Source organism: Agelaius tricolor, unplaced genomic scaffold, assembly GCF_023055355.1.
Source record: "Agelaius tricolor isolate 1412-34295 unplaced genomic scaffold, bAgeTri1.0.p SCAF_8, whole genome shotgun sequence".
Lineage (NCBI taxonomy): Eukaryota > Metazoa > Chordata > Aves > Passeriformes > Icteridae > Agelaius > Agelaius tricolor.
Genome location: NW_027269268.1, coordinates 33,318,243 through 33,333,850, shown reverse-complemented (window position 1 = coordinate 33,333,850; position 15,608 = coordinate 33,318,243).

Below are 15,608 nucleotides of genomic sequence, written 5' to 3'. Positions count from 1 at the left end.
GCACAGATGAGGCTGCACCTCGAGTACTCTGTTCAGTCTAGCAAAGAAATTGAGGCACAGAGGTCCAGAGAAAGGCAATGAGGCTGGTGAAGGGTCTGGAGTACAAGCCTTATGCAGAGTGGCTGAGGGACCTGGGGTTGTTTAACCAGAAGAAAAGGAGGCCCAGAGGGAAGCTTATTGCTCTCTACAGAGCTTGAAAAGAGGTTTTAGCCAAATGGGTGCAGCCTCTTCTCCTGGTTAACCAATGGCAGGATGGGAGGATTAAGAAAAATTGCTTCACAGAAAGGATGGTCAAACATTAAAACAGAGGGCCCAGTGAAGCAGTGGATTCACACCCCCACCCCCAGAATCTTCCAAAAGTGTGAGAACATCACTTCAGGGGATGACTTAGTGGTTAAAATGGTGGCAGTGCTAGATTGATGTTGGACTTGTTCTTTTCATCATCAACAATTCTGTGATCCTATGATTCTATAATTTTAATGATAAAGTCAGTATACAAATTATGTTCCATTGATCTTTATTGACCTACTTTTTCAAAGATAATATGAATTTTCTTTGTAAATTATGTGGTTTTAACACTTAAGCTTGAAATCTACCCAGTGATTTAATGCAATATTGTGCAAAGTACACTGTAATCAGTTTGAAAAAAATTCAGCCTTGAATTTTATTATAAGCCAGAATTTGCATATTATTTAATCCAAAAGAGCTTTTCTTTTGGATGAAGTAGATAACTGTAAGGTCTTTTTTTTTTTCAATTAATTATTAAGAAAAATATTTATAGGGTTTCACAAAGCTTATATACCAAAGTTTCCTAGCTTCCAGATGTGTAGGCACAGAATTATAATTTTGTATCATCTCTAATGATGATGTATCCCTGACATATAGTGATAATATGTACTCTTAATAGCTTTGCTATTAAGAGATCTTAAAATATTGTCATAATTTGTTGTTCTTTCTGTGATAGTCATGGACAGCTGAAGCTGAATAGAACCTTAAAATTTGCAATGATAGTAAAAATTACTTTTTCCTGCATCATACAAGATTGCTACTATTTGATACCCCTCACACTATCAAACAGCCTTCAGTAAACATTAGAGCCATTTGGTAAAACTGTTTCCCACATGATTTTTTAATTCATAGCTAGAAATTATTATTAGTCCTTGAAAGCAATTTTTCCATCCATTTCAAGTACAGATGGAGACGACTGCTGAAAAAAACATGGAGCTAATATATATTAGGTATGTATAATTTCTTTAAAATCATTTAAATAATTTAAAGTGGGGTTTGTATTTATAAAATTATAAATTCAGCAAGTTCCTAAATTTTATATGATACGACTGTAAAACAATATATATTATTATAAGACTAAAAGGGTCTTCCATCATAGAAAGACGGAAAGTGTATTTAATAAACCTTATTTTACTGATTATATTCACTTATGTACAAAGACAAAACTCGCCAGGATATTTATGTACAAAATTTCCATTTCTCTTGGATAAGGTTTTAGTGAAATACTTGTTTTTTCTCTTTTCTTAGAAGCTTTAACCAATTAATTTTTACAGGGCATAACTAGACACATCTCCTATATTATGTTGAAATATTTTGGGGTTTCTTGGAAGTGCATAAATGGTGACAAAATGACCAAAAACCAAGGTGAAATTTTCATGTACACATACATTTTAAAATGTGCATCTGCAAGTTAATTCAGTAGTAGTCATCAGTTTAAGAAAGGGACAAGAGAAATTTTGGTGCACTGGATAAAATAATAAACCATTACCTCTTACAGGACAAAAAAAAATAGTAGTTAAAATTCATTGTGTGCTTTGATAATAAGTATTTTTTCCATTAAAAGACATTAGCATTAATATTTCTATCCATAGACAATGTAAATAAAAGCATTAGGGTGTGTGACAGCTGTGCCTGCTAGATAAGAGAAGCATTGTGAAACAGTGGAGAAATAATTTTCCTGTGACTTATTTATATTCATCACTGCTATAAAAATGAAGGAGAGGGGAGGAAAATCAATCCCAGCATTTGGATGGAAAAGCTAAATAATTATTTTGTGAATATTGTGATTTGAGTGGTGACACCTTTATTCTGGTTCATTTCCCACATTTTTAAGATACTAATCAACACAGTGAAGAACTTTGAAGTGGCTCTGAAATGTATTTCTTTCTCAAATTTCCTGTGTTGTAGGACAGCTGAGCAGATGCTAAAAGCTCTTCTGTGTCTGCTGTGTCTGATGACACATAGAGGCCAAAAGGTTTTTTGACATATAGCTTGACTGAAATTCACAACCATCTAATAATCTCCTCTCTGTCAAAGAGGGGGTGACTAGTTCCCTTTAGGAAATAAAAAAGTCTTATTTTATGGATATAGTGTAATGCACTGCCTCACACTTCTGAAACCTTCTCTAGGTTGTAGGTAGCTCTCCTAAAAAGTACTGCATATTTTACATATCAAAATATCAAATTGTGAATTCACTGGAACTTATAGTTTATAGTTCAAATCTCTTCCACTTCCCAAATCCTGTAGCGACCTGTTATATAAGAGAAAAAAGGTCTTCATTTTAATAACATTGCAGTGATCAAATATAAAATAGTATGTTCTTCTGAAAGAAAATGGGCTTGATTTCTTAGAAATACCTTGTGCTGAATTCCTTATGTCTGAGAAACTGATACAAAATTTGTTTTCAATAGTACAAAATTATTACTCTCAAAATTCAATTTTGCACATAAATTTGCTATAATTTATCATTATCTTCTCATGTACACTTCAGTGATCTGAACAAGAATGTTTACACTCTCATAAATCAATGTATACATTTTGGGTTAGGAAAACTAATTGTGTGCTCTAAAAGCAGCAGATGGTCACAAATTCACTATGGAAAAAGTGAGTTCTAGTGTCATCAGTAGAAATGAACTCTACCAGCCAACCAAGTAATGTGGTCTACAACCTTCTTGTCCCCTCTGCAGAGCCCAGCTTAAAATATTATTCCTCCTATGAAGACAGGCTCCCAGAGCTGGGGTTGTTCAGCCTGGACAAGAGGAGGCTCCAGGGAGGCTTACAGCAGCCTTCCAGGACCTTCCAGGGAAAGCTGGAGGGGACCTTTTATAAGGCCACGTAGTGACAGGACAAGAGATAATGCCTTTAAATTGAAAGAGGGCAAGTTTACATTAGTTATACAGAAGAAATTCTTTACTGTGAAGGTGATGAGACACTGGAACACGTTGTCCAGAGAAGTTGTGAATGTTCCATTCTTGGAAGTGTTCAAGGCCAGGTTGCATGGGGCTTCAAGAAAGCTGGTCTACTAGAAGGTTTTGCTGACCATGCCAGGGGATTGGAACTAGATGATCTTTAAAGTCCCTTCCAACCCAAACCATTCTGTGCTTATATGATGACTCTCAGGGAAGCAGTTTATTGTTCTTTCAACTGAGAAGAGACAAGGGGCTATCTGAGGCTCTCAATATAAAGGCAGAAAAAGAAAATATTGAGATAAAGAAAAAAAAAGTAGTAGATTCAACAAAAAATTGTTTCATAGGACTTTGAATAACAATGTAGGAAGATGCTAAACAAATATATTATCCTCTGCATTCCCAAATAGAGCTGATAATTTCAGAATAATTTCCTTGAGGGCAAAAGCTCTTTTAAATTCACTATATGAACTGAAAATTATTTGCAAAGGTTTATATATAATGTAATTAGCAACTATGGATAACTACATATTTTAAATCAAATGCCAAGTACACATTTTATGATTACCACATGGTCTATACCATAATCCAAATATTTCCTTCCCAGCTCTTTATTCTTCCCTTTTTTATCCTTTTTCCCACTTGCTGGTGCTCATTAGATCTTCTTGTTGCCTGATCTTAGCAGCTCCTCTATCATGAAGTCCCTGTGCTCAGCTTTCATCCGTACCCTATGCCTGGCACTCTTTATTTAATAAGTCCCAAATAAACCCCTATCAGACCAGTGCTCTCAGAGTGACTGTCCAGCCTCTCTAACCTGTGCTTAGGGTGCAGCAAATCCATTGGCTCATCTCATCTACAGTCTTCATGCCAGCCTTCAGCCTGGGAGGGCAGGCTCTGAAGAGCTCTTCTCCCACCCTTCCAAACGCTCCTCTGTGTGTGTCTGCGCACACATGTATGCAAGCACACACACAAAGAAGAAACAGAAGTTCTGGAATAGGAGTATGTTGCAATAAACAATTCTCTCAAACAACAAATACTGACTTCTTTCCATCCCTGCAAGCTTCCACTATTGGTAAGAGTAGCATGAAACAAGCAGCTATGGGGTGTGCACATAGTTTCCTGTCATTGATGGCAGACTTTGAATGTGGCACAAGCTGACAGATACGTGCACAGAACAAAACAAGATGTGCCACATAGTTTTGGTTCACCAAAGTTCAATGTATTTTTTTTTCCTCTGTTGCTGAGAGAAGCTATTTTGAGATGCAAAAGAGAAGGCATATGTTTATGGGTGTTTTGTTTAGAAAATGTGACATGCCTTAAGAATGTTTGTCAATTCTAACATGTTTTTCTCCCACATGCTGGTGATTGGTGGCTGTAGCTGAAGAAAATTTCTAGTCATGGTTGCTAAAATTGATACTCTGAGGACATACAGAGACAGTGGAAGAGTCAATGTGTACATTTTGGTGAGAATTTCTCCAACAGTAGGCCTATCAATATTTTCTCCAGTTTATTTAAAGTCTGGGTTTGGTATCATTATGTCATTTCATCCTACTCCTTCCATCCTCCTTCTCCCTACCACCCCCTCAACCACCACTGAAGGTAGTTGCTCCTAAATGTGTATGTAAAGCCATCTTTTGAAAAAAAATGTATCTGCAAGCAGACAGCCTGCAGCACAAGAAGTAAAGAATTGTAGACTAAGATGTTTTCACCATTTCACCGAGCATAGAATAGCTTAGAGAAAATTGTTTAGGTGAGATTAGAGTCATTCCACATTTACAAAAATCTGAAATTATTTTGCAGGCCAGCCCTGCATGGTGTGCCTGTGATAAGCCCAGTAAGAACTAGGCAGCAAACTGATAGGTCAATAGATAGATTATGAAACTCTTTTACTGTTATATGGATGCTTCTTATTTTCTCCAGAAAGCAGAGCTTTCAGACATAACATTACTGACTAATCAGTATCTCCATATGGAGAAGAAATTTAAAAGAAAAAATAATGTTGATAGGAAAAATAATTTGAAATGTGTACATATATATGTATAAATGAGTATATGTAAGTACATATGCAATGGAAAAAAGAGGTGTCTGGAAATTCTGGAAAAGATCTATATGCAGCAACTCATCAGATAGAAGTTTTTCACTTGAATTGGCAGCAAAATGAATGTCATCATGATATAGAATAAAGAAGCAATATTTTCTCTAAGTTTCTTTTTCAGCTGCATCTGGAACATCTTATCAGGTTAGGATATATGAGCAAGAAGAACAGTCAAGTTGCTTGGAATTCAAAAATAACAACATTTTTAAAAAGCAGGTAAAGAAATTTAAAAAATAGCTAACACTTTACATGTCAGCCCTGGAGTGATGTGCTGGGCTTGTAACCCCTTGTGTGAAGATGAATCCCCCATCAATAAAACGTTCGATTAACAAAAATGGTCAATTTTACATCCCAATAATCATCTTTTTAAAATAAATTTTTTTACTTGTGGATTACCTCATGCATTGAAATCAGATATGGTTTAGGCCATGTCTCAGGTGACAGCTCTGGGGGCTGTGAGGCAGGTAATGCGAGGAGAAGAGTGTGGTGTAAGATGTGTGCTTTTCCATTTTTTTAACTTCTGTCTTACTGGTTCTTTGGGAGATGTGAAAGGGTGTTTAATGCAAATCAAAACAAAGTGATTCCTAAATAAAAATTTCTAAATGCTTCCAGATTCATAGCACATCAAAAATAATAGCACTATTTCTGTTTTCTTTGTTTTTATGATTTCAGGAAGGACTGTGAGAACACATAATCAGTAAGTGAATGTCAGATAAACCTAAGAATGCATCACTTTATGTATAATGCTAACTCTAAAGAGATATCAAGGCATACAAGAAGAAAAATCTGTTTAGAACGCCTGTCTTCATGTTCAAATTGAACTGAAATAAATTGTACAATCTGCTTTAATATATATTTTTGTTAATGTTTTATCAATAAAAAAGTAGTAGAAAACTATTAGGCATTCATCAAAGCCTTTTTTTCCAAGTTAAAAGTCTAAACACAAGACAATATATAGGTAAAAATGACTGATAAATAAAAATTCAAAATACTAGGTATCTTTGAACATCAAGCTAATTCAAATTAAGCTATCAGTTAATGGCAGCTAACTTTCCAGAAATTAAAGTATTCTCATGTTGTTGCCACTGATTAAAAGTTGACAAGATAAAATGACATGAGGATATAGCAGGGACTCTTTAGTCATAATGAACTGGGATTGTTGCATTGCATAAATAGCTTTTAAAATAAGTTAGTGTTATGCCTGCTCATCAGAGTTTAATTAAATCATGTTGTATTATGAAGAAACTGGAGAGCATTTAATTTAATATAAGATGTACAGACTAGATTGACAGGTAATTCCTGTTAAAAATTACAGCATATGTCTATCACCATATTATGGGATACTAGACTGTAGTTGGAAGAGCAGTTTGTTGAATGAGGAATTTCAGAGTATCTATAAATTTGTTACAGATGAAACCAGCATTCAAGCACACTATTGTCTCAAGTCACTCTTACCCAAAGCACCACCAAAATAATTTGTCCTGTGTCACAGGTGAGCTATTCAGACACCGTTATAAAAGGCATGGTTGCCACAGCCCACCAAGAGCTGTATGTATAAGTTAATTACAAATTCCTGGCCAGAAATAAAAAAAAAAATTGCTGCACTAGGCTATAGGGCTACACTATGCCAGGGCAATCCTTTATAAATCTGCTATTTATGTGCATTTGTGTGCATTCATATATTCATACTTATGGACAATAATTAGGTTCAGCTCTGCTTACAGTGATACTCTTCCTCAAATACAGGAGTGTCATAACAACCTGTATATAGAAAACAAAAAAGAAAGGGATCAAATGTATCTTGTTTTTATGCACACAGTGAAAAAGAATGGATAGTAATTTTTTCCCTGGTATCAGTATTTTTTCCCTGATATTGCACTAAAGAAAATAAAATTAAAAGCAATGGAAGGGTTTTGTTATGACCACATGTGTAAAATTGAGTGGTAGTAAGTAAAACAGAGAATTTGACCTTCACCTTCCACACTTCACTGGGATCCATGTTAAATTTTTATTAGAAGGGAAGATGAGCTTTGTGGGGAAAATAATTCTTTGTATCTTACTGTTAAAAAAAAAATTGGAAAACTCTACTGGCAATGCATAAATTTAGAGAAAAGTGAAATCTCTAACTTTTGTTTCATGTTAAGAGCTCTCTCTAAACTGTAGCTGAATTCAGATTGCCTATTATCTTGCCACATTAAAAATCTAAGTAATTATATGTTCTTTTGTGTAACCATCTTATGAGCTTACTTTCATGACTTTTTCCAATAAACTAGCATAATCTCCCTGAAGAAAGAGAAAGTCACATGTAAATCTCATTGTACTATTGCAAAAGGCATACACATCCCTACCTCCACCCACTGTTCATTTAGAATTCAGCTTTCACTGAAGTGCAGGATTATTTTTCTATTGACTTCTGTTGACTTCCTGTGTGCATGAAGCTCATAAAACCTCTGGCCTGGTTTATAATTGCATTTCAACTGTTATTCTGATTTTCAATCTTTCTTTGAAATACTTTTATCTTGGCAGAGATTTGTCTAACTTCCTCTCTGCTACTCAAGCTTGGTTTGGGAATTATATTAAATGTATAACCTTTGAAAAATATATTGAGATTAACAAGTGCTGCAAGTATTTAATAAATGTTCTCTTAGAACCATAAAGCATTGGTTTTTTTCAAGCTGTCAAGCAGAGAGACAGCTATTACCATGAATAATAGATAGAGTTTTGAGATAATTTATATTAAAAAATAAATCCTGTATCTGTAAGACTTGTTGTTGCAGAGAATGTCAAAACCAAATTAACTTAGTACCACTCTGGACCTGAAAATAACAGCTATTCAAAGAATATTTGTTAAATTATTTACTTGACAAACTCTGTATTTTTTTCTCTTCCAAAAAAACCTCAGGATTTTTTATCTCTGTCTACGTTCTCAAAACACTAAAGTTTCTGTCCTGGTTCTGGACAGGACAGGTTTATTTTTAGCCAGGAGAGGGCATGACCAGGGCCCTGAGGTTGTTCTATACCACCACAGGGATGGATGGGGGACTCTCCTCTGGGGAAAAGGGATTCTTTCCAGTCAAGAAAACATGGCAGAGGGAGCAGCCTGATATTGTTCATTGCTGGGGACTTTTCATGTAAATAGTTTATGTTTTTATGCCTTTTATTACTCATATTGTTTTTGTTATTGTTCTTTTTCTTATCTCATTGTCGTTTAAAGTAAGTTGTTCTTATTTCAACCCATGATCTTTGCCTTTTGTGCCTCCATTAGGAGAGGGGAGGAGAAGCAGCACCTGATTTTAGCAAGAGTACTAAAATTGAATAATACCGTTCCTAAACCACGACAGTTTCCTCAGTATTAGAGACCATTATGTCTATTTAAATGTCTGGAGCAATGGACATAAATGTGTTATTTGTGCTACAGAGCAAGATTAAAGCTGATTACAGATACTCAGATAGCTAAATAAAGCCTAAATGTTTATTTAAAAAACATTTTATTTGACACAAAGAGAGACACAATAGGTACTGGGGTGAAGACAGCAGTTTGTTATGTTCACAGTGCGTGTATCAGCTCCCAGCTCAAAAAGAAATGACCACAACCTCAGTATCTTTTGCCTTCATTACCATATAACTCATCTGAGGTTTTGCCCTTCAAATTTCATTGGTTATATGATTCTTTTGGACATGGAAGTCAGTGTTAATCCCTTTTGATGTGAAAGTAGATTATGGAGAATCTTAAGAAACTTCCCTTAAGGAAAGAATTTTCTCTAAGAAAACTGCCTCTTAAAATAATCTCAGATGAAGGGAATAATGAAAAATAGTAGATGAGCCTTTGTAGATGGTGGACACAACATCTTCATATGCAATCTATATGAGTATTATAAAATCATATGAACATGTTATATCATTTATGACAAGCTATGATTTGTTATAAATGCAATTCATGACTGAAAAAACTATGGTGGGAAATAATAGGAGATATGAAAAGTATAAAGGAAAGAAAACAAAAATAATCTCCTCTGTAGTTTTAAGTATCCAGACATAGGAAATAAAGGTAATTGTTGAAAAGATGGAAAATAACTTGGAAAGAAACAAACAGAGGATAATATTGAGAAGACAAGGAAACCAGAAAATAGTAAAGCAAACTAAAGGCTGAGGACAGCAGAATACTTCACGGGAGATTGCATGGAGTATATCCATGCAATCATTTTTTCAGTATTTCAGTATGGAAAGTTTCAACAATGTGGCAGTAGTTCACAAGGTTCCTTTCTGATGTACATTTTGACATATTCTTAACTCAAAACCAGTTCATCTGACTTCAGCTATTTTCTAGTGATTGGAAGCAAGCTAGACATTTCATAAAGTCAATGAACTGCAGAAGTTTTATAGATCAGAGTTTTATTTGAGTATAAGAAAATAAGTTCAAAAGATTGTGTTCTAGAAGATTGTGTTAGACTGACTTCTCAAAATAGAGCTAAGCAGTAAGGAACAAAATCCTACAATAAGCAAAAAAGAAAAAATAATAACATACCTTTTTTTGCACTCTAATTTTGAAATTAGCAGCATTATAGAATAAATATAATAAAATTTATGATCTTAAAGTCTTTTCCAACCCAAATGATTTAATTATTTATATATAAATATTTGTAAGTATGTATAGATGCATGCATACTCCTGAGTTCCTTTTTTTTAGGTTCTATCTAAAGTTTCAAAATCGGGGTTTTTTCCCTTTAGGTAATGTCGACAAAACTGTTTCAATATAATTATATGTATGGCTAATTTATACTTCTGAATGATGGAATGACAATAAAATATTATTCTGAAAAGGTAGGTCTGTTGAGATTGTTCTTTTGGCGTCTCACAAAAGGTGAAAAATTGAATACATTTTACCTCCATGATCTTTAGGGCAATGTTATGTCTCTTGGTACATTGTAACCTTCTTCACAAAGGATGCCCTCCAAATTCAAGGTTTAATGAATAATAGAAGGCATTTGAATGCTAAGAATGCATTTTTTGACATACAGAAGGATATACTAAAAGCATTGCATAACATGCTCTTAGATTTTGGGATTTCGTATTAGGTCAAAGCAGCAAGGAGGATTTTTTTCAGTGCAATTGGTAGTTTTCACTCAAAAAGCAAGAAATCCTTTTTACAGTCTACAGCTTCCTCATGATGGGAAGCAGAAGAGAAAAGCACTGATCTCTTTTCTCTGTTGAATAATGATAGGACCTGAGGGAACAGCATTAAGCTGTGTCAAGGGAGGTTCACATTAAATTTAGGGAAATTCTCTTCACACAGAGGGTGTTTGGGCACTGGAAGAGGCTCCCCAGGGAAGTGGCCACAGCTGCAGCCTGACAGAGTTCAGGGAGCGTATGGACAATGTTCTCAGGCACCTGGTGTGACCCTTGGGGCTGTCCTGTGCAGCGAAAGGAGTTGGACTTGTGATCCTTGTGGGTCCCTTCCAACTCAGGATCTTCTGTGATTTGGTGACTCTCAATAAATGAAAGCGAGATTTCAAAAGAAAATTATTTGCATTAATTTTTTTCTATTTAATTTTGGTTTTTGGGTTTTTTTCACTTTGTAGTGTTACTTCTAGCATTTCTTGTAGCAAAGACTTTGGGTTTTGGTTGCACATTCTTTTCCTCTTCTTTTTTAATTAATGCAGGTAGTAAATTTTTGAGTTGTTAATATCATCCTCTATCAAAAATATTTTTTTACATTTTTTATGCCTGTTTGCTTTCCATTGTGGAAAACCAAACTTGTTTTTTATGCTTCAGCATAAAACAAATGTAAACAAATAAAGGGAACCTGTCAGTACAAAGGCATGTAAGATCCCTAATTTATATAGAATTTCCTATCTTCCTTACTGTGTCTCAGAATGATCTCTCATTATATACAGCACAGTAGTTTTGCAAAGTCCTTTTCTGCAGCTCTTAGTCACGGTGCTTGGAAGATGTAAATTAAAAAATATTTTTAAAAAAATGCTTGAAGGAAAATTATATGAAATTTGTAACAGAGCTTTATTACCATCAATAAACTCTCCTATCTGCAGTACAGATAGTTGTTAAAACTACTTGGAACAAATTACCAGCAGGCAATTAAGCTAGAAAAACAATAAGGATATGGCACGAAATAGAAAAAAAAAAGTTAAGAAATTCAAATTCCCATTTAATATTTCATCCTTCCATTCTTACAGAATGCATAATATCTGTACATGGATGCTAGATCTGTCCCCCTTTTGACCTATCTGCTGACAAACTGTCCTAAAATAATCATACCTGCAATTAAATTATTCAACAGAGATGAAATAATCTGTATTTTTGTTTGCTAGAACTGCATGCTATAGCATGTTATTTTTTTAAAGCATATTATTTACCAGAGGAATAGAAATGTCAGTTTTAAAACCACGCGCAACTCCTGCATAATCACACAAGGAAAACTGAAAAGAACACTAGGGATGAAATCAAGTCAAAGGTGGCAAAAGAAGAGATCTTACAAATACTGCAAGATAATTTAGACAAATCCATATTCAAGCATACAAGGGGTTCTTCTGGAAAAATATATCTATAAATAAAACCACTGATTACACTAGCAAAAATCCTATCCAAAACCAGATGTTCAGAGTCACTTCTAAATGAAAAAATATTTTCAGAAAGAACTTTGCAAGATTAATTTTTATGCAAGCAGGAGGATTTACAATTTTTGGATTAGATTCCTAAAGTATTTCCTCCTTTGAATCTGCAGAGATTTGAGGAAAAAAATAGTAAAAGGTAGACTTGGATTGATACTCATATCTCTATTCCAGAAGTGTAAAGAATTAGGATTCCAAGGTGCAGCATGTGGTTCCATCAGTGGAAACAGCACATATCTCACTGAAATGTCAGCATGGTGTCTGGAACCAGAAGACTTGGACAGACTTTATATCTCTTTTTTGAGATTTGACCAAAGCAAATTGCCTCCTCCGAGGCATGCCTGAGTGAGTTAGGTAATTCCCTCCCTGTCCACTGAACTCCCCTGGGCTGGCAATTCAGTATTTATGCATGTACAGAATAGTCCTAACCAAGTAGAACCAGAAAAATAGGAACATAAGTCCCCTGTGAGGTGAGGCATGCTCCAAAGATGTTTAACACATACTGGCAAGTTCAGAAATGTAGAACAATTAATTTAAACTTATTTTCTGCATACAGAACCCAGAACGCTTCACTGCATTCTGGGAACATCCACTTGGATGGATACAGACAATTGCTTGTTCAAAAATCATATGTTAACTAAGTAACTCTGATTTGTTTAACTATATTTGTGCAATACTCTCTATTTGCTAAAACATGACTGAGACGTTATTCCTTTTTATATAGCAGTTCAGTTGTCAAAACAGTGATTTTCAGTTTTTGTAACTGATGATTTAGATTTTTGGGAAGGAAAATAATTGCCAATATAATATTTTATTTCCTCTTTTTAAAACTCTATTTCTACTATTCCAGTGGTTTTGCATTACAGCCTCTGATGTTAGAGCACACTAACATTCTTTTATGAAAAGATAGAAAAAAGTAGAGGTTGGAATATTTTGGAGTAAGAAATTTACATTTGTTGTCTTCTTTATAAACAGATTCAACTCATCTCCTAAAGAACACAGTTAACAGCTCAGCAGCATATGGGATGGACAACTACAGAGAATGCTCACATGTTTTACATTGAAGAATAATTTGTTAAAAGAATTCTAAGGACACGATTCAAGGCCACTCATACCCTGTTAAGCAGCTTATGCTTATCTGTCCAATGCAGTCTTGTCAGATGCCTGTGAACCTGCTCTTCCCTGCATAGGGGAAGAGAGTGTGCATTCTGGCACACTGCTGATCTCAGTGTAACAAAAGCTTTTCAAAGAACGTGGTTTTGTTGCTTTCAGAGCATAGTTCCAGTCACAGTCCTAAGAAGATTCCATGTAGATGGACATAGATTTTCAAACCTGCATAACATTGATTAGTCTTTTCCATGTAACATCAGCGTTCACTGTGTCTTAATACTTTCCCTTCACAATTTGTTTCTAATCTTTCTTTTTCTTTTATTTTTCTGTCTAGGACACTTTTCTTTTAATATTCATGAATGGCATGGCAGACAATCCTATATCTCAATTCCTATTTTGAAGTGTAATATTAATTTCTATCACCCTTTTCAGACTCTGTCCATAACCAAAACAGCAAACAGCACAAGCACAGAAATTCATTGTAAAAAAGCCTGAAAAAGTGTCAGGAAAGTGAAACTTAATCTCAATTTAGCTCACAGAGTGAGTATTCTCTAGTGAATTGGAATATAGTTTGATACAGTTGATAGGGTCTCTGGCTACTAATCAGAAATTAATTGAGTAAGCTAATTGATTAAGATTTTTTTCAACCCCTTTGTTAAATAGCTTGTAAAATGCCACAGAATATACTTCAAATACTGCAACTGACATCAAATCACATACTCAGATGAGCTGTTAAATGAAATTACTAAAATTCTGTAAGAAAGAGTGCATCCTGTTCAAAGGAATAATTTCCATTTTCAAAGGAGATGGAAAAGGAGACATGAATTAAGACAAATTCGAGTTATTTTCAGCAGATTGACTCTTATGGGAAAATATCTATCATCATTGCTCATCGCTATTCAGCTAACTGGTTTCCATGGATTGTCATCAGCAGATGAATGAAGTTTCAGAGCACATGAAAAATAAATGTATCATTCTTCAGTACTTATCTGAGAAACACACCTATATTCTGTAGAAAGAAGGCACCAGACAACTCTGCTTCCCATAGTGTACCAGCCTTTACAAAACTTGAGAACAGGTCAAGCCCCTGCATTTATTACCCTCCTTAAGATACTGTAAGAATTTCTGAAGTACTGCAGGAGCCAGCAGTAAACATCAGGGGAGCTTAACACTGCCAGACTATCACAGAAAACCAGCCAGCCTGACTCTGATGTCAGTCTCCTTGGAAAAAATCCAGTAGAAGACAATGGAGTTGTGTTGGACATGCAGTGCTATAATTGTGATCTGAATCTCTCCTACAGAATTTAAGGGTGTCTGTTTAAATGAGATTTCAGACCTTTCTACAGGACTGACTGTTAGATGCAAATGCAAAACTGTTTTACTGCAACAAGTGTTAATATTTATTTCAGAATCTGATAGATATTTGAAACTTTGGCACACAACTGCATTTATTCAATGACAAAATATATTTCCTATGGTATTTTAATTAGTTATAGACATGCATAATCTGAACTTGACCATCTGATATAATGACCGTATTAAAAAAATCAATTGTTGGAACATTATTTAATATTATCCTGTCAGAACAAATTTCTCTCCTGAAACTTTTTCTGAAAATAAATTAAAGTTTAAAATTAATTAAAAGTCATATTTTGTGAAATGAAATAATTAAATGTGCAAATTAGAAGGTGAAACCCAATTATTCAAATATATTCTTTTTAAAAGGACTAATTCTATTTATGCAGTCTCTGTTCTATAGAACCTCTACTCCTTTCCAACAAAGCCATACATGAGTTGAACACAGATCTATTTGTCACATGCCTAAAACAGAAAATGTCTGTACTATTTGCTGAAATGTGTCAGTATACAGTTACTGAAGCATATCAGTGAACAGCTTGAGGTTCATCTACTTCTGTCTCAAAAGCATGTTGAAAATTAAGTCAGCATAGTTTGACAGCAATATTATCTTTAAATTTGAAATTAATTAGATAAACATGAACAAATTCTAGCAGTTTAAATCAGTTAAATATACAAATGTGTAAAATAAGCTTATTACTTCAATGTATTATGAAAAACTTGTTATTTTCATTCTTGCACTAGATGAAATTCAAAGTTGCAATTAGCAGTCATCATATGACTTTTTGTACTTCAGGACCGCAAAATCTTCAGCAATTTGAGATCAAAATAACACTTGGGCACTGCAATAGTTACAGTTAGGATCAACATATAGAAGAGAGCAAAATTATCTTTGGAAAACATTTGGCATAATTTGGCTGGTACTTCTGAGCAGTAACAAAAGCTACAATAAAACTTAATTTGAACTGAATTGAGAGACAAAACATGAAAAGATAGTAATGTAGAATGTACTTGGATTTATGCCTGTGGGTTCTTTCAAAACTATGCCAATATTCATGGATACCCAAGTTTAAGAAAAGCCTTTTGCAAATGTGCTCTAAAATCAGAGGCTCTGGGGTCTCAAGAATCAATAATGTGGCCCATTCAGTCATGCGAATGCCGAATGTTTCTGTTTCTAATTTCTTTGTATTTTTATTCACAACAAAGTTTGTTTGAAGCTCTTCTCTG